Below are 27,340 nucleotides of genomic sequence, written 5' to 3' on the forward strand. Positions count from 1 at the left end.
ACACTTTAAACCATATTTTTTTCTCCATTGAAAAAGTTTTATTATTGTGTATTCATAACTATTGATTCTTTTGGAAAGAATCATGGCACCTGAGCAAAATTGCCTCCCAAGAGCTAGGGTCAGGCTTAAATCAATGCAAGCAAAGCCATTAACCATGGTAGGGATGTTGGCACCAGAACCCTCTAAGGGCCTCACTCCACAGCCACTAAAGAGATGTCTGCTTTTAACCAGGTGCTGCTGAACAAATGCTAAGTGATGGGTGCTTGTTCTTATCAGGGAATTTCTTTGTTTATATGGTGTTCAGTCTCAAGCTGATCTTTCTATTCATGTCTTGTGGCGTAAACTTCCTTGTTTGTTTTCATTTCTTTTTAGCCTGGGAGCCAGGGAACCTTAGCACACAAGCTAACCTGAGAAGGAAAGATAGGAGCTAAGAATAAGTGATGACAAGAAAGGCAGGAACGTAGGAACAGTATTAGTGCTGTCGATTTTGAACTCTTTAAAAGCTTCTTTCTTTCACTTATTCTCTCTCTCTCTCTCTCTCTCTCTCACACACACACACACGCACACACACACATTCCTTGCGCCAATCTCTCCAAAAATCCAAAGAAATAGATTTTTTTTAAAAAAAGACTTTTTTAAAAAGTGTATTGCAAGAGTTGTACACACATACATCAGCATTCATTCATTCAGTAAATCCAAGCATTCTTTCATCAGCATGTCCATGCTTGACTGGAAACAGATATTAAAAAAAAAAGGAACTGCCAATTTGCCATATCAGATCAGACCACAAATTTATCTATTTCTCTACCTTGCCTCTGGGAGTGACCAGTTTCTAATGCTTCATAAGAAGGTGCAGAAAAAATCAAACAAAAGAAAAATATATTTTCTTCAAACATGCTTTAGATACTCATTCCCTAGTCAGGATAGCACTTTACAATCTTCTATTTTCATGCTCTTTTATCGTTTTATTTTCCCCCTGCACCTCCCTATCCCATATCAAACTTAAAATAATTACTACAAATGCCACTTGGGTATTCTGTGAAATATTTTGGCAACCTTACAATTTATTATGCACCTTTCTTTCATTACTCTTATTTTGAGATTTACCTCTGTTGAAAAGTCCATTTACCTCTGTTGAAAAATTTTAAGGGAAAAAAAACCAAACTAAATGACAAAGAATTCTCTTTGATTCCATTAGCGCATACTCATAACTATCCCACACACCACTTTCTCACAGTTTGTGTTGTATTAAGTGATGCAGTGATTCACTTACCTGAGAATGTCCTAACAATAACACATGTGCTTATCACTACCAGAAATTTGCAAAAAACAAAGTAAGCAGAGGTTTGAGACTGACTCAGATAAATATTTGTAAAACATTCTTGTCCTGTAAACAAAGATTAAACTGAATCCTCAAGGATTTCTGTGCAAAGAATCCCAAAATTATTTTGGAGGGTAGGAGGGAGGGAGACGCAAGAGAGAAGAGATATGGGAACATATGTATATGTATAACTGATTCACTTTGTTATAAAGCAGAAACTAACACACCATTGTAAAGCAATTATACTCCAATAAAGATGTAAAAAAAAAAAAAAAAAAAAGAATTGCCAAGATTTGAATCTAAAGAAAATTGGTGAAGATGCCAGAGTAATAACATGAAATATTGAAGAGAAACTAAATGAAAATATTTGAATATGAATTTCTTTCATAACTATAGAATAGTTTGAACTCCATTAACAGAATTTTAGGGCAGATTGCATGAAAGTATAAAGAAAGCACAGAAGCAAAATCTACCAGAGTAAGATCTTTCAGTGACAAAATTTAATGACAATTAAACGAAGTTAGGTTATTTAACAATTTTTTGTTTCATATTGCAATTTAAAAACCTTAGGTTTTTTTTTTTTACACGCAGGCATTTTTTTTTACACATGTGCACTAGACAATGTGACTTACATGTTGATTTTGTAGTAAAATGTGGATTTTTCTATCAGCATATCTCTCATTATGAAAAGAAAAATCTTGCTCATTTTTATTGACTTAAAATTCAAAGGGATGATTCTAAATAAGCAATGCCCATTATGTTTTTATTTATTTTCATAAATCAATGGAAAGTTACAAAAATAAAAATATTTAAAACCTGGAACATATTTCCCACCAGATTATGGCAATTTGAAACTTGGTCAAAACTTGACCCTAAATTATTTGACAGCGTCGCTTTAAGCCTTTTAAGGGTCACTTAGCATTTCCATTACAAATCTCGACTTTCAGAAGTTTAATGCTTGGTAGTTTAAGTTTGCAGGAGTCTGGAACTTATACAAGTTGCCAGAACAGATGTTTCTTATTTATTTGTGTGAGGTTTTTTTTAACCCTTTCCTTTCTTTTCTGTTTCACTAAAAATGTTTCTAAAACAGCTGGTAACTTCCAAAGTACACAAAAACTAAAAACTTTAAGCTTTTTATTTTTCTGTACCAGAGCTATAAATATTTTCATTTAAAAATATGATAATATGTAGGGAGTTCCACCCTGCCCTATGATGATAATAAGTCCACCCGATTCCTGAATCATTTATATGTATTATGAGGATAATAAATAAAAATGAATTTTAAATTCCAATGAGAAATTGCAATCAGAATACATTAAGCCAAATGAAAAAATCCTACTGAACGGACAAAGTATTTGGCAAATGTACCAAAAGCCAAAAAAAAAAAAAAAAAGATTTCAGATTAATTGTGGAAAAGTCCTTGATGTCCTTTACTCAGCAATGTAAAACCTACAAGTAGATGGAAGGAGGTTTGAGTCCTAGAGGGAAGGTGCTCAATGCTCAGAATCAAGTTCAAATTAAACAGTGTTTTTAGTGCTTACATTTTCTGCCCCCAAAAATATTCCTGTTACTGACTGTACTTGCTTTTTAAGAACATGAATGACTACATAGGTGAGAAAATTATAAATCCCTTCAAATAACTGACAAGTGTCTAAGTCAGTTTAAAAAGATTAAGAGTGGCTCTCTTGTTCTAAAATTATACAAAAATGCCGTTGCTCTTTTCAAGCAATTTGAAAGCCATTCATTTCAGTGGCAGGTAGCCAAAACACAAAAGCCAGAGAATGGCAGCAGAGATGTCATACAGGCATACATACATGTTTTGCAAAGGCTTGTGCTTCTTCTGACCTCAAAGGCACAGCCTCAATAGATTGCATAGACCAGAGTCACAGCAAATATCTTCACTAGGTGCACCCATCGGTACTTGGTTCTGGCTGCCTTCAATCACCCACACCGATCTCCATTCCTTAACTGAGCCTGGCTATCAATGTGAAGGATGCCACATTGTGGATGCCTGGATGCCAGTGCGAAGTTGCTAGCAGTAGAGTAGAATTTTCATCATCCCAAATATCTGACAAAGTCTCAAGATGCCAGTGGACATTCTGATGGACTATACCTGAGTCTGAACTTCTGAAATCTCCTTGCAGTTTATTTACCTGCAACATATCAATTAGAATCACACAAAATTCTAACAAAATACATGCAAGTAATATTCTATATCTCTTCCCCACCCCTTCTAGTTGAAATATAACTTTACACAACAAGCTTAAACTCTAGCTATAAAAACTTGAGTTTGAACAGCCTGAGACAGTGTAAAGCATAGTTTAAGCCATAGGTTAGTCAATGTGCAAGTTCTGGAGGCTCTAGGGAATTCTAGAACTCTCAGTGGGGGTTGGACAAACAAGACAGTCTTGGAAATTTTGGAAAATTTTGTTGTACCTCCAAGTTCTACCTTAAATTCTTAAAGTCAATAGTGGTTAAATAGTGTTGTATGTTAGTATCGCATGTCCTTCCTCCCAGTTTAAGATGTGCCATGTGAGAAAGAAAAGTAATATATATATATTTTTTTAATTCTTTTGGTGAATCTTATGTACCTGTTGAGTTTATAGCCATTTCTTTTAATATTCTAGACATTTTCAGTGTAAAAAGGAGAAATACTACATATAAACAACTTAGTAGAATTAAAGCAGTAGCAATGGAAGTAAAAGGAAAGAGTGTTTAAATCTGATTGATGGAGTCAAGAAACGCTTCAAAAATGAGACGACATTTAAATTAGTGTTTAAGAAATAGGAAACGGGGCTTCCCTGGTGGCGCAGTGGTTGAGAGTCCGTCTGCCGATGCAGGGGACACAGGTTCGTGCCCCGGTCTGGGAAGATGTCACATGCCGCGGAGCGACTGGGCCCGTGAGCCATGGTCGCTGAGCCTGCGCGTCCGGAGCCTGTGCTCCGCAACGGGAGAGGCCACAACAGTGAGAGGCTCGCGTACCACAAAAAAAAAAAAAAAAAAAAAAAAAAGGAAATGAAGGATTTAGCCAGGTAAACAAGTCAGGTTAGGGAGTGGGATAGAAAAACAAAACAAATATTAAAAAAATACTCAAAGATAGTAGGGATGGAACATGGATCGAGTGCTGGGACTCCAAAGAAGGCTAGAAGTGTTGGTAGTCAACATGTGATGAATGCTTACTACATAGTGGGCAATATTCCACATGTTTACATACGTTAGTCAATTAATCATCATAAGAACCCGATAACTGGGTGTTACTATTAACTTCACTTTACTTGACAGGATTTGTATCCGGGCAGTCTCTCTGCCAGACCCTTGCACTTAGGTATCATGTATACTGCCAGAAGCAATAATGAGACTAGACTGCAGGGAAAAATGAAAACCCCAAGAGTCTTGCATGGCATGATGAACAGTTCAAACAGGGTTTTTATATTCTGTAGATGTTAGGGAGCCTTTGAAGGTTTTTGAACAGATGAATGTCACAATCAGACTTGCTTGTTATCTAAATCAAGGACAGATTGTGGAGGGTCAAGCTTGGAAGGAGAGGGACCAAAGATTAGGATACAGGTTCTGATGACTGGGTCTCCAATCGCATCTGAGCTTATAAAGACGCAGATTTTGGGGGCTCCACATCACATCTGCAAAGAATTTTGAGATAATGGGAGTTTTAATCAGTGGAACAGCAAGAATAGTAGAGAGAGGGGAATTAATTTGAAGAGAAATATGTAAAGAAGATTTTACAATATATGATGATTGATTGGAGAAGGAAAGATGAGGAAGAGGGAAAAGTCGAGATTGATTCCAACGTTGATGCCTGGAGGCTCATTGGAGAGCAATGTCTTCAGAAAATTAGAGAACCCAAGAGAGAGAAAAGAGTGACTATAATGTATTTCAACTGGCTTTGGGATGACAGTGTGGACATGTCTAGGATGCTGTGCTTCTGGAGCTCTTGAGAGAAGCCTTGGATAAAGTTACAGATTAGTCGTTGGTAACCAGCAGTGAATTGATGGTAGTTGAAACCAAGTAAAATGGAGAGGATGTCCCAGAATAAAACATGTGGAGTAAGAGAGTCTAACATGAACCCCTGGGAATTGTAGCATTTAATGGATATCAAATGAGGAATCTGAAGAGTGTTGGGAAAGTTGTAATGTTGGAAAGAGAGAGTAATAGAATGGAAGAATGTGGGATTGTGGACATAAAATAACATAGTGGTGAAGAGCATAGACTTTGTAGTGTGGCAGAACTAGATTCAAATTTATTGGGTAATTACTATAAGCCAGGAACTGTGTGAGTGCTTTATATGCATTATTTCATTTAATCATCCCCAAATAATCCTACAAGGAAACTGCTATTACCAGTTTCATCTCACTGTTAGGGGACAAAAATCTTAGAGAGGAATTTGCTCAAGGTCACTTAACTAGTCAATGATGAAATTAGGTTTCCACTTCTTCCCCCAGAGCTGAACTCATAATCATATGCTACCCTACCATACTTCAAATGCAAGGAGATGTATATATATATATATATATATATATATATATATATATATATATATATATATATATATATATATATATTTTTTTTTTTTTGCGGTACACGGGCCTCTCACCGTTGTGGCCTCTCCCGTCGTGTAGCACAGGCTCCGGACGCACAGGCCCAGCGACCACGGCCCGCGGGCTCAGCCGCTCCGCAGCACGCGGGATCCTCCCGGACCGGGGCACGAACCCACACTCCCTGCACCGGCAGGCGGACTCTCAACCACTGCACCACCAGGGAAGTCCAATGCATATATTTTTAATCATTGCATTTCTTTGCACCTAACACACTACCAGAAAAAGAGTAGGTTTTCAATAAACACTGATTGAGTGAAAGAAAGTACAAGGGTTGGAGTATAACTGTTGTCTTTCCTCTCATCACCTCTTCTTCTACCAGAAGACATCCCCACTAAACTTATTTGAAACCAACACATCACTGGCCTTACATTTACACTTAAAGCCTTCCCCGTCAGTCTCATCCAGAGACAGACCTCCTTCTCCTGTACTCATTCAACATTTGTCTCTGCCACTTTCCTAGAATTTATTCTATCTTGTCTTATATAATCAATTCCCTATCTGGATTCTTACTTCTTACTTTAAAAGCAGGCTGCAAGCTTTGCAGGGACATTTGAGTACTTCTGTATTCCTCAGGTCAACTAGCTTCATGCCTTTTACCAGACAGGTCTTAGTAATTGCTGACTGATTTAATTGGTTAAAAATAACAATATTAAATAACATTTAATCCATGACTGTATCGCAAATATCTCAACTGTCCCTTCATCTTTTTCAGAAAGATTCTAAAGGATATAAAATATAGATTTTAGTAAAAACAACTGTATAGGGAAATAATACATGCCAGACATTCACAGTGACTCTCTGTAAGGTACTTTGCTACTTATTGTTACAGCAGAGAGACCTTTTCTATGCTTTAATAAATCCCAATTTTCATAGCTTTTATGTCTTATGCATTTCAAATTGTATTCAATTGAAACTTGGGATACTATATATTTCCATATATATATATATATATATATATATATATATATATATATATATATATTTGTAATCTATAGACTTGTTTGCATGTATGGCCCAAAAAGTAAATTACCAAGTAATACTTCAGGTGCCTAGCTGGATAAGATAGAAGTGAAGGGGTATAGTTGTCCATAAAGGGAACGTATAATGTTGGCTGGCATTTGGGAAAGAAAGCATTCCTGTCTCAGAAAGTGTACTGCAGGCAGCAACACGCAGAACCTTTCACGGGGAGAAGAGAGGTGACTAGAAGCAGGTTCACTCTGGACGGGCAGCTTTGCCTGCTCTCACTCACACAGCAGCTTCTGAATTCTCACAGGTGTTTTGTGGGCAACAAGGACTGCTTTTATCTCCCATTACCCAATGAATGGCGACTACTCCCTCTTGGCCCGACCTTGTCTCTCTCTTTGTAACCCTTAGATTAGACCATTGTTCTGCATTTATACAGACAACACTGACAACAGCCTGAGACCTTCATTATGTGTAAAATTAAGAAAAAATATTATCTTATTGCCACTTTTACATATTTTCCCCCTCCTGGTATTATTCTTTTTATCTTGGGTAGGATATGCACGTTGTTTGCTTAGGAACCCTAGCCAAATGCTTACCACTGACAGGCAATTATTCTATTGGGTAATGATTTGCCAGTGGGTAGAAAAAAAAGGGCCTGAGATAGCACTCAAGGACAATTCTCAAATGCTTCCCTCATTCCCACCCCTGATATTTATACAATTGCTCTCCTCAATTAGATTTAAAATGAACTAAGGGAAATGGTGTCATCTCTAACAGGAGTGTTAAAAATTAAGCATGCTAAATTCAACCTAAAATTTCACTGAGGCTTAGGTTCTACCTTGCAAAATGCTAGCTCCTTTTAAGAGGAAAAGCAAAGATTCTCAAATCACATCAGAAAAGGGTGTGAATCAATGAAGACAATACGGGATTTTGCTAGGCATGCTTTCACCTTCTGTCTCCTTTGTTTACTCTATGACCTTGGGCACATTACTGCGTTTGAAACTGATTTTTTGAGGCAGCGGGGCTTCAAAAATTAGCAAGCAAAAAAGAATAAGGAGAAAGAAGTAAGAGGTTACAGCCAATTCTTTGTGAAGGAATGCCTGGTTATTTTCTCAGTGTTGGTGGAGTCTCTTCTGACAGAAGCCTTCTAAACATCTTCTCAGTGGGATACTTCAGTCTATCTTCAGGGAGCATTAAGGAGGTGTTTTTTGGTTTTGTTGTTTGTTTGTTTTGAAGCCCATTAAGAGGCACAGATTTCCTTTCATCTAAGGTACTAGGTACTTAAAGCTCATCTGTCCAAGAGATGCTACATAATGGCTACTCACATCCAAAGACCATAAGAGAAAGAGCATAAACATAACAAGACTTGCCTTCCTGGGTCGTCTTCCTCTTCAGCCTGGAGAGACAAACTCTGAAGGAAGATCACTGAGTCTTTGGTCATTGTTCATGTTTTGCTTTATCCTTTGTCTCATGATTTATATTCATAGGCAATGAAAGACTAATATTTTGTGATCAGGTTCCCAGATTCCCTCTCTCTTCAGTTTTTAGGTTGTAAATATCCTACACTTGAAAATACAGCATCTGGCCCCCCAACCCCTAAGTTTTTATTCTAGGCTCCTTTACATCCAATTGACTGTTTTGCTAAACCCTAGGTCTACTAAAATCATCCATCTTTACTCTTTTACTAGCTGTTTCTTTCAAAGTTTCCAGCAAATTTGTTATGAAATAACTCAATTTATTTTACCCCTTTAATTATTTTTATGTAGCATGATGTTATTTTTTTAAATTACTGGACTAGCTAAAAAAATCTTAGCACAATTTTGATTAATTTTTTTTAATTTTAGAAATGTCTTGTTATTTATTCTGTATGGCAATGGTATGAGACAAACAATAACACCACCATGATTTTACAGGTGAAATAAATGAAGCTGGGAGGAGAAAGTGGGTGCAGATGGTGGAGGGGGGGAGTCAGAGGGTTAATAAGTTGTCTAAGGTCCTATAGTTAGTAACTAATAAAATCCATATACAAACTCAACTCTCCTAACTCTAATAGGCATGCCCTTTTCACTAAACTATTGTGCCTCTGAAGTGAAACTTCTTAAGCCTTCATTCATCCATTTACAAAAGGAGGGTATTAATCACTGGGTAGCTCGGAATCCTCTTGTGAAAATCAAATAAGGGAAAGTGCTTGATAAACATTAAAATATTATAGAAATAAGGGTAATAATAAAGTAAATTAACAAAGGCTGGGTAACAATTATTTTCCTGTAAGTTATTACACATATTAAACTAAAAGTCACTTAATAATAGCCATTTTTACTTAGAAGAATGAAGATTCCAAGTGTGGAAATTAGATCTCTAATTCCCTTGTCAACATAATTAAAAAAATAATAATCACAAAAGCTAATTTATGGAAACAGGGTACATTTTACACTTTTAAAACTGTGTGACAGAGGGTGAATTTCCAAGGCAATGTGGGAAAAAACAGATTTTTCATAAGCAGGTATAAGAATATTTTTCCCACATATGTGAATAAGGTGCAGTGAGAGAAAGCAGTGACCTCGCCTCCCTTGAAATGAATGTGCCTTGATGACTAAGTCAAAGATGACACTGCATGCCCTGTGTGCTCAGGGTAAAGTACAAGCAATGAATCTAGATTTTCCTGAAGTTGGTGGTGTCCTAGATTTTTGTTGTATTAAATTCACTCTGAATCTCCAAATAATCCCAATTTTAAAACAGATATGTGTGTAGTGGAAATGCTGCTCTTGTGTTAATTTCTTTAAAGATACAGTATACATGAAATTTTGTTTTTGGTGAAAATTTCATCGATAGTTTTATTAATTCCTATTGGTATGGTTAAAAAATCAGCCTGAATATAACAGCCTTGTTTTTCTCTTGTATTTAGAGATTCCATAATTCTTGTCACTTTAAGAATCATGAAGACATTTGATTTCTATTAAGCACCTATGGTTGTCCTTGCCTGGATACAACAGTGAGCAAACAGACCTGCTTAAATTATAATGGGAAAGTAAGATATTACCGAACAACTATACAAGTATATAATTAGAAATTTAAATAAGTGCTACACAGGAGAATTATCAGATGATAGGAGGGAGATCTGCTCAGTGCGATCAAGAAGAGCCCCCAGGGCTTCCCTGGTAGCACAGTGGTTGAGAGTCTGCCTGCCAATGCAGGGGACGCGTGTTTGTGCCCCGGTCTGGGAAGATCCCACATGCCACATAGTGGCTAGGCCCGTGAGCCATGGCCGCTGAGCCTGCGTGTCTGGAGCCTGTGCTGTGCAACGGGAGAGGCCACAACAGTGAGAGGCCCGCGTACCGCAAAAAAAAGAAAAAAAAAGAAAAAAAGAAGAGCCCCCAGAAGAAGTGATAGTTGAGCTGAAATCTGAAAAATGGGCAGGAATTAATTAGAGGAAGAGGATGGAGGAGCAGGAAGAGAGAAAAGAATTCAAGGAAGGGAAAATAGTGTATTTAAAAGCCCTGATGTGGAGGGGCCTTTGGTTCTCCCAAAAAGATGAAAAACAAACTGGAAGGTTGGGGAGGCAGGGGGAAGTCAACACATACAAATGGAGGCCAGATCACGCTTAAGCATAGTTTCTTAACTACAAACAACAAATAAGTAGGCTTTAAAAATGGATGTATTGGGGGCTTCCTGGGGGCTTCCTGGGGGCTTCCCGTGGGCTTCCCGGGGGCTTCCCTGGTGGCGCAGTGGTTGAGAGTCCGCCTGCCAATGCAGGGGACGCGGGTTCATGCCCCGGTCCGGGAGGATCCCGCGTGCCGCAGAGCGGCTGGGCCCGTGAGCCATGGCCGCTGAGCCTGCGCGTCTGGAGCCTGTGCTCCACAACGGCAGAGGCCGCGATAGTGAGAGGCCGGTGCACCGCGATGAAGAGTGGCCCCCGCTTGCCACAACTAGAGAAAGCCCTCGCACAGAAATGAAGACCCAACACAGCTAAAAATAAATTAATTAATTAATAAACTCCTACCCCCAACATCTTAAAAAAAAATTTTTTTAAAGGTTGTATTAGCTTAATACTTACTCTTGATTTCTTTATTCCTGATATATTTATTGAGCATCTGTAATTGTAATGCACTGTGCTAGAAGGTTGACTAGAGATAGAGCAATAAACAAGACAGGAAAGGCTCTTTCCACACAGAGCTTACAGTCTATAGTTCCAGTCCATCTTTGGTTACCTATGTTCTTCAAATGAGAAGGAACTTCAAGTTTTGATTTAAACCCTATATTTCAATAATAGCCATTTCTATCTTACATTTTATTCGTTCATTTATTCATTTTGTGTCCTCCACTCTGGGAAAAGTGATGACCCTTTAGAAAATAAAATACATTTCTGGTTACACTTTCAAAGAGGAACTCCATATACCATTTTTATATATAGATTATTCTACTATATGAACCAATTCATAAATGAAATTCCTAATAAATTGAAGATATTTTTATAAGATGTGTGTATGTGGGAGAAAGGGTGAGTTAGGAAGTTACATCTTTTAGACTAAATTTGTTCCTGGATCTTGTTTAAGTGTTTACTGAAGACTCATAATTGCTCTGCCCATTCTTTTTCCACTACATTACGGATGTCTCAGAGATCTGGGTATAAGTTCCAAGGAGGTGTAGAAGGAACTCTTTGGGGAATTCACAAGTGATTTCTGCTGTGTGAATAGCTAAATCTAGTCACTAATAAACATGACACTCATCAAGTCATGATCTTTAGAAGGTACAAATTACTTTGTTTGGTTATGAAGCTTTAAGCTGTATTCTCAATGTTTTCTGCAATCCTCTGCCACTAACCATAAGAGGGAGAAGATGAGAAAGAGTGCAAGTATATCACCACCCCAAGTGGTGTATAAGAGGAAGGATGAGAAAATGCCTCATGGAGCTTATCATTAAGTTTTTTATTTTCAGCCTTTAACTTGCCCCTGAGCTCCAGCATTGTATATCCAACTGCATACTTATCATCTCTACCTAAATATCCAATAGGAATCTCAGACTGAACATCCTAAGCAGAACTTTTCGTCTACCCACTAAATCCCCTTACTCCCAACCTGTTTCTCTCATAGTCTTCCACACTCAGTGAGAGAAAGCACCTTCAATTTCTCCAGCCAAAAATGTATGTCTTGCTATATTCCTCTATTTCCCTCATCCTTCCAACATCCAATACATCAGCAAGTCCTTTTAGCTCTACTTCAACAATTTATCCAGAATTTATCTTCACAGCCATCCCTCACTACTACAGTGGGTAACAATCCTTTCTTAACACAGCTTCCAGTGTAATTATTTTATAGCAATGATCAAATTGTGTCACATCTTAACTTAAAAACTCTCTAATTACTTTTTATTTGAATAAAAACTTGACATTCAACAAGGCCTCCAAGATGCTGTATCATCTACTCTTTTTCTAGTTCTCCCATTTTCCCTCCTTCCATGCTTTCCTTTCGTGCTATTAGCTTCCCTCACAAAAGCTATTTTACTATTCCTTGAACAAATCAAACAGGGCCTTTGAACTGGCTGTTTCTTGTGTTGGAACTTTGTTTTCTTTTCAGGTGTCATACAGTTGTCAGTTTTAGTATTATTTCATCAAAGAGAATTTTCCCAACCACAAATATGATGTAGTATCTTGCTTATCCAAATCATTCTTTATACTTTTGTCCAGTTTTATTTTCTGCATTATGCTTACTATTTTTTTGTAAGTGTGCTTACTTTCTGTCTATTCCAAGTTAAATGCAAATTTCATGAGAACAGAAATCATACTATCTTTTTTATGACTATACTTCCAGAACCTGGGAAAGTGATCTATAAGTATTTATTAAAAGGAAGGAAACACTTGGCTGTACAGTATAAACTAATACATTGTAAAGCAACTATACTCCAATAAAAATTAATTAGAAAAAAAAAAGAAAGGAAAGAAGGAAGAAAAGAAGAAAGGAAAGAGGGAAGGAACAAAGGAACAAATAAGGGAAAAAAGAAAATACATAGCTAGTGTGTCCAATAAAACAAGTTAGCATCCCTTATATTTCATATTCACTCTTCAATCTAGATATAATGTAAGGAAAAAATATTTTGCCCAAAGCATTCCAAAAACATTTTAATGCACCCTGAGGAGAAAGTCAACTTACTTAATATCTACAAGGAAAAATTGAGTAGTAAATGTATGGATAAAAGAGGAATGCAAATGACAAGAGAAAAAGAAAAAAAAAAAGAAAAAAGGAAGATCTAATTTTTCACTGTTAAGCAATGTTAGTTGCCTTATCTTGTTTTCCCTTTAGTTTTATTTTTTAAAAGAGAGAGAGAGAGAAAAAGGAAAGAAAGACAACAAATCACAATGACAACTCAAATATATCTTTATTCTGTGAGGGATCATTCATTAGATGATGCACTGGGCTACATTTTCACAGTGTGCATTGTTCCCTCTGAGTGGAGCTCCATTGATTTCAAAGTCTCTAAGCTGCCATTTTGAAGACTGTTGAGTGCAAATATTATGATTCCATTTGGGATACTCTGATGTGCTTTTTACAAAAGTAGTCTCTCAGTAATATGCAAACTTACCCTGACTGGGGTTTGGACTACACTCTTGCTGAGAAAAGATGGTTCTGCTAGCACTTTTGCCTTATTTTCAGTACTTTAAATTTGCAAATCATATCAGAGTTCTTGCCAAGGACTTCGTTGATTCTACACAGGGTGACCCAAAGCCTTGAAGAAGTCTGTGGTATGTGCTCCCTAAGGACAAAGACTCTATGTTATAAATCACTGTATCACAAAAAAGACTGGTACATTAGAGACACTCAATAAATGTTTGTTGAGTGAATAAATAAATCAGTATTAATTTCTACCTTCTTAGTAAGAAAAATGAGCAATCTGCCCTGTCAATCTGATTTTCTACTTCAGGAACCCGAGAGTAAAATAGAAACTTCCTTTAGAAGTTCAAAAGGTATAAACACTTTCTATTCCCTGATTTTTTATGGAATCAACATTTATTAATCACCTATTTTATGCAAGGCATTGGAATGAACACAAAGCAATTGAGGATTTTTCTGCCCTCAAAGAACATCTATTAAGAGACAACCCCATGAAGACCTCTACCTAGCTTTAGAACTTTTTCCTGCCTCCCCTACAATAATTCCCTGCTCTAGTAGAGTTCACAGGGTTTTTTTTAAGCACCAAATTCCCTATTACTGCTGCCCTCCATTCCTGGAAAGCCCACGGTCCTCCTGGTTTATGTTTAGTTAATGATGTAGAGTCTATTCTTCCTTCAAGGTTTAATAGACACTATGTCTGGATTGAGGAAGCCCAAGAAGCTAAACATTAAATGGTACTCTTTCGGCCCTCCACAGGATTGCTTTCTCCAAAGTACTTTGGTATGGTGTCCTAGGTTTTCATTAAGTATTCCTATAGTAAAATGCCATAGGAATCTTACCTTGACACTTAATATTGAAAACGTTTTTGAGCATGATTTTTTTCATTATGTCATTTTGTGTCCCCCCTCTCTATGAAGTATCACATGAGAAGATTTTTCAAAACTAAGAACTGAGTAAATCCTTGCTTTTCCCAAATAATTATTTTCATTATGTTCAAGAATAATCTTATAACTTTTGCAGCTGCCTTTTTGATTTTGGTTTTTTTTTTTTTTTTTTTTTTTTTTTTTTTTTTGACTATCAGGAAGCTTAGAATCAAGAATGCAACCAAACTTTAGCCATCAGATAGGATTACATTTTCCTCTTATCATTATGCTAACTTCTTCACGAACCCAGAAAATAAGGGTCTCCAAATTTATGCTGTAAATTTTTTAAGTGGAAACTAATTTCAAATTATATAAAATATACTTTTCATTTTTTGCGGGGAATAGAATAGCGATCAGTAGAAGTTAAAAAGTACCTGCCCTCTTAGAATTTATATTCCTTGTATTTGTCCATACTATTTTTTAACTAAAAGAAGAGAGAGAAAAATGCATATCCTTTGATCACTCAAAAAATTACATATGGCTAATATTTTGTTACATCTCCTTACAATTTATTTAAATATAAAACATTTTCCACGTTACTAAAAATCTCTTCTCAAATTATCAAGTAATATTCCTTTAAGTGGATATACCAAATTTACTTAACCTACCCTAACATCTTAAATATACAGGTTGTTTCCTGCTTTTCAATCATTGTAACCCTGTTATGTTATGGGATTATCAACCTATAGGACTTTCCACCACTTTTCTTATTAGATTATGCCAAATACACATATATATTACTTTATTGTATTCACTGTAATTAATTCTTCTTTCATTTATCAGCATGTATATACTTGCTGCATGTATTTATATATTGGTAAAGATTTTTTTAATATATTTTAAAAATAAATGTATTTATTTATTTTTGTCTGCATTGGATCTTCATTGCTGCACACGGGCCTTCTTCCGTTACCGCAAGCGGGGGCTGCTCTTTGTTGCGGTGCGTGGGCTTCTCATTGTGGTGGCTTCTCTTGTTGCAGAGCACGAGCTCTAGGCACGTGGGCTTCAGTAGTTGTGATACGTGGGCCCAGTAGTTGTGGCTCACGGACTCTAGAGCGCAGGCTCAATAGTTTTGGTGCATGGGCTTCGTTGCTCCACGGCATGTGGGATCTTCCTGGACCAGGGATTGAACCCATGTCCCCTGCATTGGCAGGCATATTCTTAACCACTGCACCACCAGGGAAGTCCCAGTAAAGATTTATTAAGCAAAATAAATATCCTAAATCATTTAAGTGTTTGGATATAATTATTGACCTGAAGAAAAAAATACATAAGAAGACAAAATTTAGTAATGTGTAGTATTCCTGACAGCCATAAATATCAAGAGTAGGAAACTTTGATTTAATCTTAGAAAAAGAGGCTTTCTGTGATATTTCAATAATCCCCTTGCTACAGTCAAGCATGCTAAAGGGTAACTTGGTCATTATTCAAATTAGGCTATTAATGAGTCAATCCTATGATAATCCAGCTGAATAATTTTTTTCTCTAGAGATGTCTATACATAACAAATTTTCCATAAAGTTTGACAATAAAAAAAAAAAATGTGTTCTAATGCAGAATTACCCTCCCTCTGGGTGTGCAGGATTACCAACGAGGTAGAATTCTCACTAAGGAGCAGTCACCAGAGAGACCTCAAAGCTATGTTAACCTAGACCTAAACCATTGGTTCATTTGGTGAAATAAATGACAAAGTCATCTGGTACACTGCTAACCAATTAACAACTCATTTAAATGTTATCTCTGTGTAGCAACAATGTTGAAGAAGAATTGCATTTTATTTTTCCCTTTTCAGAGAAGTAACTTTTACTTTCCAAGTTAAGAGATTTTTTGAAATACATATTGGAAGATATATTAATGCCTGTATATTGTACTGAGGAAATAAAAGCCTAATAATGGAAGCCTACAAATACTTATACCATGGTATTTTCCTCAGACTCCTCTATAAATATCTCCTTATTATGCATTCCTATTCTAATATGAAATTATAAACTTCAATTAAACTGCATTACAAATGACTTTCTTAAGAGCATTTAATGTTATTGACAGACTTCTGTTTCTTTTTGAGGGTGAATAATCTATACATTCTGTATCTGTAGAGGACATGTCATTCCTCAGCACTTATCTCTGCTAAGTTTTTGTTTTATTTTTTTCTGCTGTGTTTTTTTTTTAAATCATCTATTTATTTCAACTTTCTTTTTCCTCTTAATCTTCCCCTTACCTCTCACCACTCTAAAAACCATCAGAAAGCCAGACTGTAGGACAAAGAAAGAATGAGACTTGAAATTTTCTATTTTTATTTTTTTATGGTTTTGCCTTCGTCCATGATCATGCCTTCTTTTATTTAAACTAGAGCAGAAGCCCATCATTTGTATTTTGACCTATTTCCATCTTCCAAGTGTTGCTCTTCATGGGTCTTCTCTGAAACCAAAATTGAACTTATTCACTCTCTAAGTGGAGACACAAAAGAATAAAGATACAAAACATGTTAAAGATAGAAAATTGATCATTTTTAATGATGGATCCAAGTGCAGGACAATAAACTGGCAGATATGGATGTTTAACTCTGCTGTTCAGAGCCAATACTTTTTAACATGAAAAGTGGTAAAAAAAAAATTGAGTTCTCAAAAGGTTAAAATTGTATTTTTTATTACCTTTATTACTATGTAAAAAAGAAGAGTAAAACATTGGTAAGAACTGCAAAATTCTAAGCAGTACTTTTGTAATCAGTCACCAGAATTCTTCACAACCAGTAATATCTTTGAAGAGTTAGGAACAATAGAATGCTGGTAATAAATATTTTACATCTGTGACTCATCTAAGACTTGGATTGAGATAACCAGTTATTCCCTGCATTTATCTGCTTCTATTTTTTTCTCCATTCTACCTGGCAACTGATCCACCTCATGCTGGAGTTCAGGTGGAAGTACACTGGACCAAGACTAACTGGGCTTCCCACTCAGACATTCTACCAAGAGGGGTACAAAATTTCAACAGAAAGTCCATTTGTGTGAGCTCAGTCAAACAGGGTCAAGACAGAAAGGAGGCAGCAAACCATGAATTGGAAGATAAAGTGGTGGTTTAGACAGTGAGTCACACTGAACCAAGGTGGCAACAAAAGCAGACTGGTGACATAGAAAGTAGACAGGAGGTGAAAAGTTGTTAACAAGTATAGGAAAAGTAATTAATGGAATTTATGAACATTATTTTTATTTGCACTTCTGTCCATATATAATAAATAACTTACACTCACCTTCAAACTGGATATAAACAATTCGTTATATATGCCACCCTCCCTCTTTACATCACAGTGGTTATCTCCATTTCTGTTATGTTTATTTCTATCAAGACTAAAGAAAATCAAAGGAAGTGAGAGAATCCAGCTCTGTGACATAAAACAAATCTCTTCATGACACTGAATTATCTAGTAATATTGGTTGGGAACAATAATGGAGAATCTTCATTTGATGACCACAATATCTACAGCATGATTACAACATCTACATTTTACTGCCCTGATTCAATTTTTGCACTTCCTCAACCTTACTTGAAATCTGTTTGATTTTAAATCATACCACTGACATTAAGTCCTTTAACTTTGAATGGCATTTCTATCACTGATTAACTGATTATCATCTGATTTTCAACACATTGCCTGATTTTCCCAAGGTTTGGTTTCTTCATTGGCAAATGAGGTAAACTATCTCAAAGAATTGTTTTAAAAGCTAACTGTGCCTATTAATGTATATGAAAGTGACTCCCCACATGTTCTTGAAGAATCATAGTTTCTTTCTATTCTCTACTACTCCAGTGAATTTCCTTATCTTCTGAATAGTGGTCCTATATTGCTTCTCAACAGATATTCTCACACCTTTCTTATGAAAATCTTTAGAGACTGGCTCTTTTAATAACCATAAACTTCCTGTGTTTCCCCACTTTTGAAAAACCAATGAACTGATTACTACAGTAATGTTTAAGAGTAAGTCATGCAGTTAGAAGGAATCTCATACATCCCCATCTCTTCATAAGCTCTTTACTAGGGAACTCACCTGGACATGATAAAAATGGCTCCAGACAAAGAAACAGTAAATCTAATTCTGCAGGATCTGTTCTTTTTAAAATCACGTTTATTCAAGAAGCAGGTTCAGTGAACAAATATTCATAGGAACATGCCAGAAATCCTACAAAACAACTGTTGCCAGAGAGTAATAAAACAAAAGATTGTAAAATTAAATGCAACACTTATTTTATACAGATATTAGGTTTTCTACTTAGTTTTCTTGCTTAACTGTTGCTGTCACTATGCTTTTCACTAGCCCAGGATCACATACTCTTTAATAAACACCAAGAAGATATTTCTCTGTCAGTCTCTTAAACTCTCTAGCCTCTGATTTAACATAGAAATATTTTGTATTAACCTGAATTTCACACTTGGACTGTAGATTCAACTAACCTTCCTTTAAAATAAAATAATATAAAATGCCTTTAATGTTTAAAGTTGAGCTTTATGTATATTTTTAGACTCTCTAATGAACTTTAGTTACTTCTTTTCAAATTTATCATTTTTCAAAGCCTCCTACCCATTACATTCTATAAGACTGTCTTCTTCCTTCTATTTCTTTGATTATTTCTAGCTCTCCTCTTCTCATATCTACCTTTATGTGTTATTTCACCCCCAAGAGGTTTATCTTAAGCTCTATTCTCTTTCTATGCTACATGTTTTCCTGAGATGATCTTAACCACCTTCTGAATACTTACGACTTATACATTCTCTTACCATTAATTTTCTCCTGAATTCTAGGACCATATGATGTCAACTGATCATCTTACAGTCAAATTCAAATGTCTAGTGATCCTTCTTGCCAACGTTGTTTTTCCTCATATATCTCTTATCTTATCTTGGCGTCACCAATTCCCATATACTTGAACAAGCCTGTAACCAGATAATAATTTTTAGCTTGTTCTTCCTTTCCCGTATCTATCTTATCATTTACCAAGTCTTAGTAGTTTTGTGTCCTTTATATCTCTCAAAAAGGTTAGTTATCTCCACCTCAGTTGCCCACTTCCATAGTTAGGACCTTAATACGTCTCCTTGCCCCCTTTCTTTCTATTCACCATACATCTGCTGGAGAGATCGACCTAATGTACATCTGGAGATGTCAATCCATTGTTTAATATCTTTTAATGACTCTCTTCCATGTATAAATAAAGCCAAAATTACATCAATGGCATACAAAGACCTTTACCATTAGATCCCTAATGATTTCAACATCTGTTTTTAATGTCTCTTCTTCACACTTTACATTCCTGTATACTGAACTGCTGGCAGTCTGTTCATTACCTCTATGCCTCCACTTTCCTCCCAACCATTATTTTGCATCCCTTTACCCCATTGAATGTACTTTCCTGATGCATGAACATCACAGGCCCATCTTGGGAAGCTCATTCTTACTTTTCTACCCCTTTCCGGAATAACTCTTTTACAAAACTTTCCCTATCACCAAAAAATATCCTGCAAGACAAATGTCCTCCTCCCTCTGAGAAAATCTGACTCATATATTTTCATTATTACACTATATATATATATTACACTATATTTTTATTGTTACACTGTATATGTATATATATACACACACTTATATACATATATAGATATATAATAAATGGTCGGCCTTTGCTCTGAATAAAGTGAAAAGGAGTAATAGAAGGAAATTAATATTGTAAGAGTGTGTGTGTGTTTGTTAAAGAGAGACAGACAGATAGAGATAGTGATACATAGAGAGAAAAAAAGAAATGGGGACAGAGAGAGAGAGAGAGAATGCATAAGTATATATTTGGGGATTCAATAAATAAAATATTTGGCAACAGAATTAAAATTATCATTAATATATTTGCAATTTGGACTATTTTTTCACCTTGAAACAATTCTCTCTGAGGATTCACCAAAGGAAAATTCCTAAATAGAAAATTCCTAAATTTTTCCCTTTAAGCAAATGCTACAATATGTTTAACTGCATGAATTTTTGACAAATGACAGCTAAAATATGGTGATAGAAACGTAGGTTTATTTTTCTGTCAAATTAGACATATCAGAGACCAAAAAGAATGTGTGTACATATTGTATATATATACATATATACTTATACATTTGCATATACCTAAAAATGCATATATGTGTGTGTATAAGTACACACACACACACTCACACACACACATACTAGTTTTCTGAGACTAGTAGCCACTTGGCACAATGTACATTTCCAGGGTTGTTTTTTGTTTGAATTAGAGTTAAAGGATTTTGCACAAAGCGTTCAGATACAGTCTACTTCTGGCAAAATGCATGCCTCTCTCTACAGGGCTTTTGTTCTGCTTCTAAAAGCAATCTTGCTTCATCTGAATGGATGACCTTATTTTGAAGTGATTGGCTCATTTGAAAGGGCATGTACACATTTATTTCCATGAGCAAAGGAAAGCTAGACTAAACCAATTTATATTTCCTATGGACATGAAAAAAACCCTTTGGCTCAGAAAAGCCATGGCAGAAAAACAAGTCACATAAAACAAGGCATCATTGAACTTGAGCATTAATTTTCATGGAGCACTTGTAATCTTATAGGAAGCACTAGGACTACCCTTGGTATTGGGATTAGATATTTTTTATTTATTAATTTCTTATTATCTCTAAGCTTTTTGGTTCCAAGGTATTGAAAACTGGACAGCAGCTTGTACTGATTTCCAGAGCCAGTGGAATGACCTTGAGAGTTTCTTCCTTACAGGGTGATGTCATCAGTTAGCCAGTTTCTGTAGTACCCCATACACTACCTAAGAAGTTCCTCTCTGTATTAGTTGTACCTTCATCTGCCAAAAAAAGAAAACACACAGCTTCCTTTATTCTACAGTGAAACAAAATGGTTTGGACACAATTTGGAGGAGAACTGCCAGAAAAAACAAAAAAACACTTTAACTTAATAATGTTTCCATACATTTACATGCTTTTCTATAATATATGACTTTAATTGATTTTTACCTTTTTTATGGAATACAACTGATATAGTAGAAATTGAACTTTGGCATTGACCCAGAATTTTAAAGAAAAGATATAAAATTTCATAAAATCCAAAATTATTAAATCATTGATGGAGGGATTTTTTTTTTTTTTTTGCCTTTCACAAAATTGCACAATGCTTGTTGTTAACAGAAAATAATCTTAATTTTATCTGAGGTAATGCTTTTGTCTGCTTTATCAGAGAAAATATTTTAAACAAGGTGATTCATTAAAACCATATTGTGTATCAAAGAAACTGAAATAATTGCTGTTGTTTCCACATGAAAATTATTATATTCATAACATCATTTGTACAACTAAATATAGGTATCCTAAAGATATTTGTGTGTTTCATTCTCAGAAGACTCTGCCCTTCAAAAAATTTTCACGTATTAAGCTCTGAAGATAGTTAAAACTTATCTTAGAATGCTAAGGGCAGAAATACTTCAGAAATTTTGAATGTTTCCAATTCTTTTAGGAGCACCCTATAGCACTTAAAATCATCTCATCCCTCATCAAATATGATTTTATCCCTTTGTGCTTTAAAAAAAAAACTTGACATTATGAAGTAAATTTTCACTTGGAAATACCAAAAGAATTGAGTTATATTAAGTATAATAGAATCATTGATATTAGAGATGAGAAAATGTATCAGGCCTATCCTATGAAGTCTCATAAGGATAGTTTTTAATATAGTGCGTGACTTAGTGAGTTCTAGTCTAGTGTTTAATGGGAATTTTCAGTATGCTAATAAAGTGCTTTTAAAAATTGATCTATTTGGGCCATATGTAGCCAAGTGAAGCAGATGTTACCGTAAAGCAGAATAAGTTTTCATTTTCTGTATTTCATTAATATTGGCCTTGAGTGGAAAAGCAGCATCTTTAGGGTCTCCACCACCCACAGAACCATTAAACAAATTAAGGAAACTAAAACCAACCACGTCTCCCTTTTATGTTTGTTTGGACCACAACCATGGGGGCTAAAACCTTAGTATTCTGCATAAATTGTGGTAGCTATTTCCTCAAATTCTATTTTTATATACCAAGTTAGGTTGAAATAACATAAGGCAGAAAAATAATCTAGAGCTGGAGAAAGACAATTAAATGTTGGTGAGTAGGACAATGGGGAAGGAAAAGTATAAATGAAAAGGATGAATTTGTGGAATGAAACCTAGATTCCCAAAACTAATATTTCCATCAAAAATATTAAACATGTCTACCAATATTATCACTTAGAAACACTTGCTTGTTTTGAATATAAAGTGAGAGGTGAAATGTAAAGCATTTAGCACAGCATAGAATATGTATTCCATAATTAATCACTTTTGTTCTTTATAAGTGAAATGTTCTATCAAAAGCAAGAAGTAACCTGAAATATGGTATATAGGTATAGCCTTAAATTTCTGTGATAGTTTCTACTGCAATTGCTTACTAGGAAATATAGAGGTTATTTTTCAGAAAGGATGACATGATTTTGAACAAGAAAAATCATGCACTACATCATCCAACCATTCATTCATTTATTCAATAAATACTTATGGAACAAATCATCTCTCAAGCATTGTATTAACTGCTGGGCACATAGAAATGGACAGAGAACCCAGCATACTCAAATTCTAATGGGGGTTACACATATATAAACAGATAAACAAAGAACAGTGGAATAAGTGCTGAAATGGAGATCTGGTGTAGGTATAGCTAAAGGGCAGTCATGTGAGAAGGGTCAGCATAGGAGGCCTAGAACACTGAGGTCTCTTTTTCCCCCAGTAGTAAGCTGTGGCATAAAGATCTTAGATAACACACCAGTGTGAAACAAACAACCTGTTCATTGTTCATGTGAAATGGTAGGTCATCCTTAAATCTGCCATGTCAGTAAGACCTTATACACTCTGCATCAATCAATTTAAAAAAAAAACTGAAAATCCATTACAACAATACTTCAATTAATGAATCATTTGAGAATAAAGATGAATAAAGTCAAACTCTGTTTAGAATAAAAAGTGAGCAAAAGTCTTCATAAACTATTCAAAGAATGCTAGTGCATCACAGAGCTCAGAACTATGCCCCTGTAAGATATAGAGGTGTTGGGCAAGGCCAAAGCCTCACCTTACGTAAGGAGCTCAAAGAGGGCAGATACAAGAGAGGAGTATCAGTGCAGTCAAGTGTGCTTTACTCATTTGTACCCTACTCGCCTCCATTTACAAGCACCTGTACAACCTGGAAAGCTTATCTGTTGCTGGACTCACTGATTATGATTTACTTTGCATAAATTTCAGTATGTTACCACAACAGCTTTTGGCTTCCTATGCTTATGGTTCTTTGATTAATTAATTAATTGATTGGTTTGTTGTTTGTTACCCCAACTCATTTCAAAGACATTTTAGCGGTAACAAATTTTCTGATGGTTTAGTAATAAATTTTACCCTCTGTTACAATAAAGTACATCAACAAGCACATAAAGAGATATTTTCTTTCCATCAGGGAACCTGTGAAACCAAACTATACCGGTCCACCTGTACATATGAGTAAGGCACACAGATTTATGATGTACTTCCATATTAGTTTGGTTGGTCACTCCTCTATTCTCCAGGAGTATGTTGACAACAAGGGTAATATAACACTATAGTTATTTCCTTACATATGTGTTTTATTCCAATAGTTCTCAAACTTTGATGTGCATCACTATAATTACAAAAGGGGACGGGGCTTACTGAAACATAACTTCCAAGAGTTACTGACTCTGTAAGTCTGAGGTGCAGCCCCCAAAATTTATCTTTCTAACAATTTCCACTTGATACTGATGCTGCTAATTAGGAGATCAAACTTTGAGAACCACTGTCATATCCAATACCTGATAAATACCTAAGTGGTAGTAACCGACTCTTACCTCTGTACAGAACCTTTTAGAAAATGCTCAGTAAATATTGAAAACACTGAATAAATGAATAAAGAATTGTACCTGGTTTAGTTTTTCAAGGAGGAAAGAATAAATAGCTCCTGATCCCACTTCTCAAAATGTTGACCTCTGAAAATCCTAAGTTGGATGAGCCTGGAGGCAAGACCATAGAGAGAGCTGAAAACCTATAACTGGAAATGCCAAACAATGTTTCAATCTTCAGTTTCCTCAGTGACAGACAAATGAGCTCCACATAAATCCTGGCAAGATTCCAAACATATTCTTAAAGACTTGGGTTGTGAAAATGTAAAAAGGAAAGCAGCAATCAAGGGAATCCTAGGGGTTCATGAAGAACAAGCAAACTGCAGCATTTTTTCCTTAGCAATGTCACTTAGAAAGTACATCAGGGAAATACAATAGGCGTAAGGTATCTAGGACCACAGAAAGGCCTTGCTTCTCATGCACAACATCGAAAAAGATAAGTTACATGTCTAAAAGATTAGATAGATTAATTAATAAAGACCTAGAAGAATATACTGATGTCAGCCTTGAAGATGATTTCTAGTGGTGTGGCATAGATGTGGCGCCTCATTACTTAACTTCAAATGCTTGTTTTCATCAAGAGTTTGGATGGTGACATGGAGGGTGGGCCATCAAAATCATAGAAGATTCAAAACTGGGGGTAAAAAAAGCAAGTGATTTAGGAGACAGAATGTGAATCTGGCCATATCCAGATAATCTGAAGCAATAAACTGAAGCAAAGATTATACTTAATAAATTTGATAATGTGAAAATGTAGTAGGTCCAAAGATAAATCACATAAACCTAAAATTCAGTAACACCATGCATGAGAAAGATTCAACAGTAGTCATCAATGACCACCTTTTAATATACATGAATATACATACAAGCATATATAGTCATACGTATATATAATATACATATTACGTATACATACTACATACATAGAGAGAGAGAAAGAAAGTATAGTATCAGAAAAAGTAGGATGATAGGTGCATTCCTTAAGGTACTGAGATTAATGAAACTATCCCATCCTTTTATCCAGTTCTTGATTCAAAAACACTTATTAAAACACACAACAAAGGCCCAACATAACACAGTTAGTAGGGTAAAAATGTTTAATCCCATAAAATGCAAAGTTGTCTTGCTGGGATACTAATGAAATGACTCAGACAAGCCTGTCCACCTAATCCACTCCAATCCTGGGGATCCTGGCATGCAGTTCACACATGCGCAGGTCCCAGCTGTGATAGTAATGGCCCATTCTAGCTTACACACACACTGACTAACATATCTATTTAGAATCCTGGGATTTATTGAGAATTCCAGCACAGCAGGTGTTTCCTGATCAGTCAGCACTAATTTCATTGGTCCCTAGGCAGAAAAATGATATGAGAGAGTACTGAAGACATAGAGACCCATCATTTGCCTCCCCCTTCCTGAGTGGAGAATACTCCTTTTTCTAGTCAGCCCTCACTTGAGAGCAGGGGTGGGTGGAAGACCGTTCCCACCAGTCGTGGTCTGTCTGCTTTAGGATTTCCATGGGAGGTCAGTTATCATAGAGTTTTTGTTCCAGATATAATGCTAGGTCCCCAGCCCACAAAGATAACAAGATATTATCTCTGTCCTCAGGAGGCTTGTAGTCAATTGAGATGTGAGTACCTGTGAGCAGATTCAGTTTGATATCTGTCTTTACAAGTATATACAAAATATAATGGCAGCAACATCGACCACTTAAGTCTGGCTCAGGGAATCAAAGAAGTGTTTATATAGGAGATCATTCAAGCTCAAAATTAAAGGATGAATAGGTGTTTGCTTGAAGATAAATGATCAGATTTTACCATTGAAAGGCCAAAAGATGAAGCTAGTGCTTAAGCAGGTCCAAATTATGAAGGGCTTTGAATTTTATTCAAAGGTATTTGAGATAACAAACAGCAGCAGGAACTGATCATCTATAATAATATATGTGTGTAAACAAGAAGAGGAATTTTATCAATTAAGAGGCTGTAAATGAATTAACTGTAGCAACAAGTATCAGCTGAATATTTGTGTTTTCAGAAACATTTATACAAATGGAAAGAACATGATACTGCTTACAAACATTGAAAATATGATCATCTTGGGGCTTCCCTGGTGGCGCAGTGGTTGAGAGTCTGCCTGCCAATGCAGGGGACACGGGTTCGTGCCCCAGTCCGGGAAGATCCCACATGCCACGGAGCAGCTGGGCCCATGAGCCATGGCCGCTGAGCCTGCGCGTCCGGAGCCTGTGCCCTGCAACGGGAGAGGCCACAACAGTGAGAGGACCACGTACCGCAAAAAAAAAAAAAAAAAAAAAAGAAAATATGATCATCTTTAGGTGCTTCTAATATTCTACCACTGGTCCTAAGATTAGAGAATGTTAAAGTGGAATGTTGCAAAAATATCAGTACTTGAAATGGTTTCACATTATTTACTAAGTGTCTTATCTTGGAGGACTCCTTGACTGTTTAAAACAATCCCTTAGTAAATGAAATTTTGGGACCCCTCCTTCTGTGAAGGCTTGCACTAGATTCATGCTATAATGTAATGGTGGCCTCAGGGATAAATTCAGCTCTGCTTCATCACTTGGACTTAATGATCTTTTTTTTCAAATGCTATCCTTGACGCTATTTTTAAAAGCAAGAAAATACATCCTTTGACACTCTGATAATTAGAACAAAGAGATCCTTATTGGGTCCTATGCTCACTGTGTTCAATAAAATAAATTAATTCAATTTTTAATACTACAACAACAACATCATTACCAAGACAGCAATAAATACCAGCTTTCACTCTTCAGTGTACTGACCCCTGCCATTTCGGGCATTGGTCCTGTATTCTCTTTCTTTTCTTAGGCTGAATAATATAGATATCCTTAACCTTCCTTCAGAAGTCAGTTTACAAAGTTTTGAAAATCCCATTTTGTTCAGTTCGAA

The sequence above is a fragment of the Hyperoodon ampullatus genome, assembly GCF_949752795.1.
Source record: "Hyperoodon ampullatus genome assembly, chromosome: 2".
In the NCBI taxonomy this organism is placed as follows: domain Eukaryota; kingdom Metazoa; phylum Chordata; class Mammalia; order Artiodactyla; family Ziphiidae; genus Hyperoodon; species Hyperoodon ampullatus.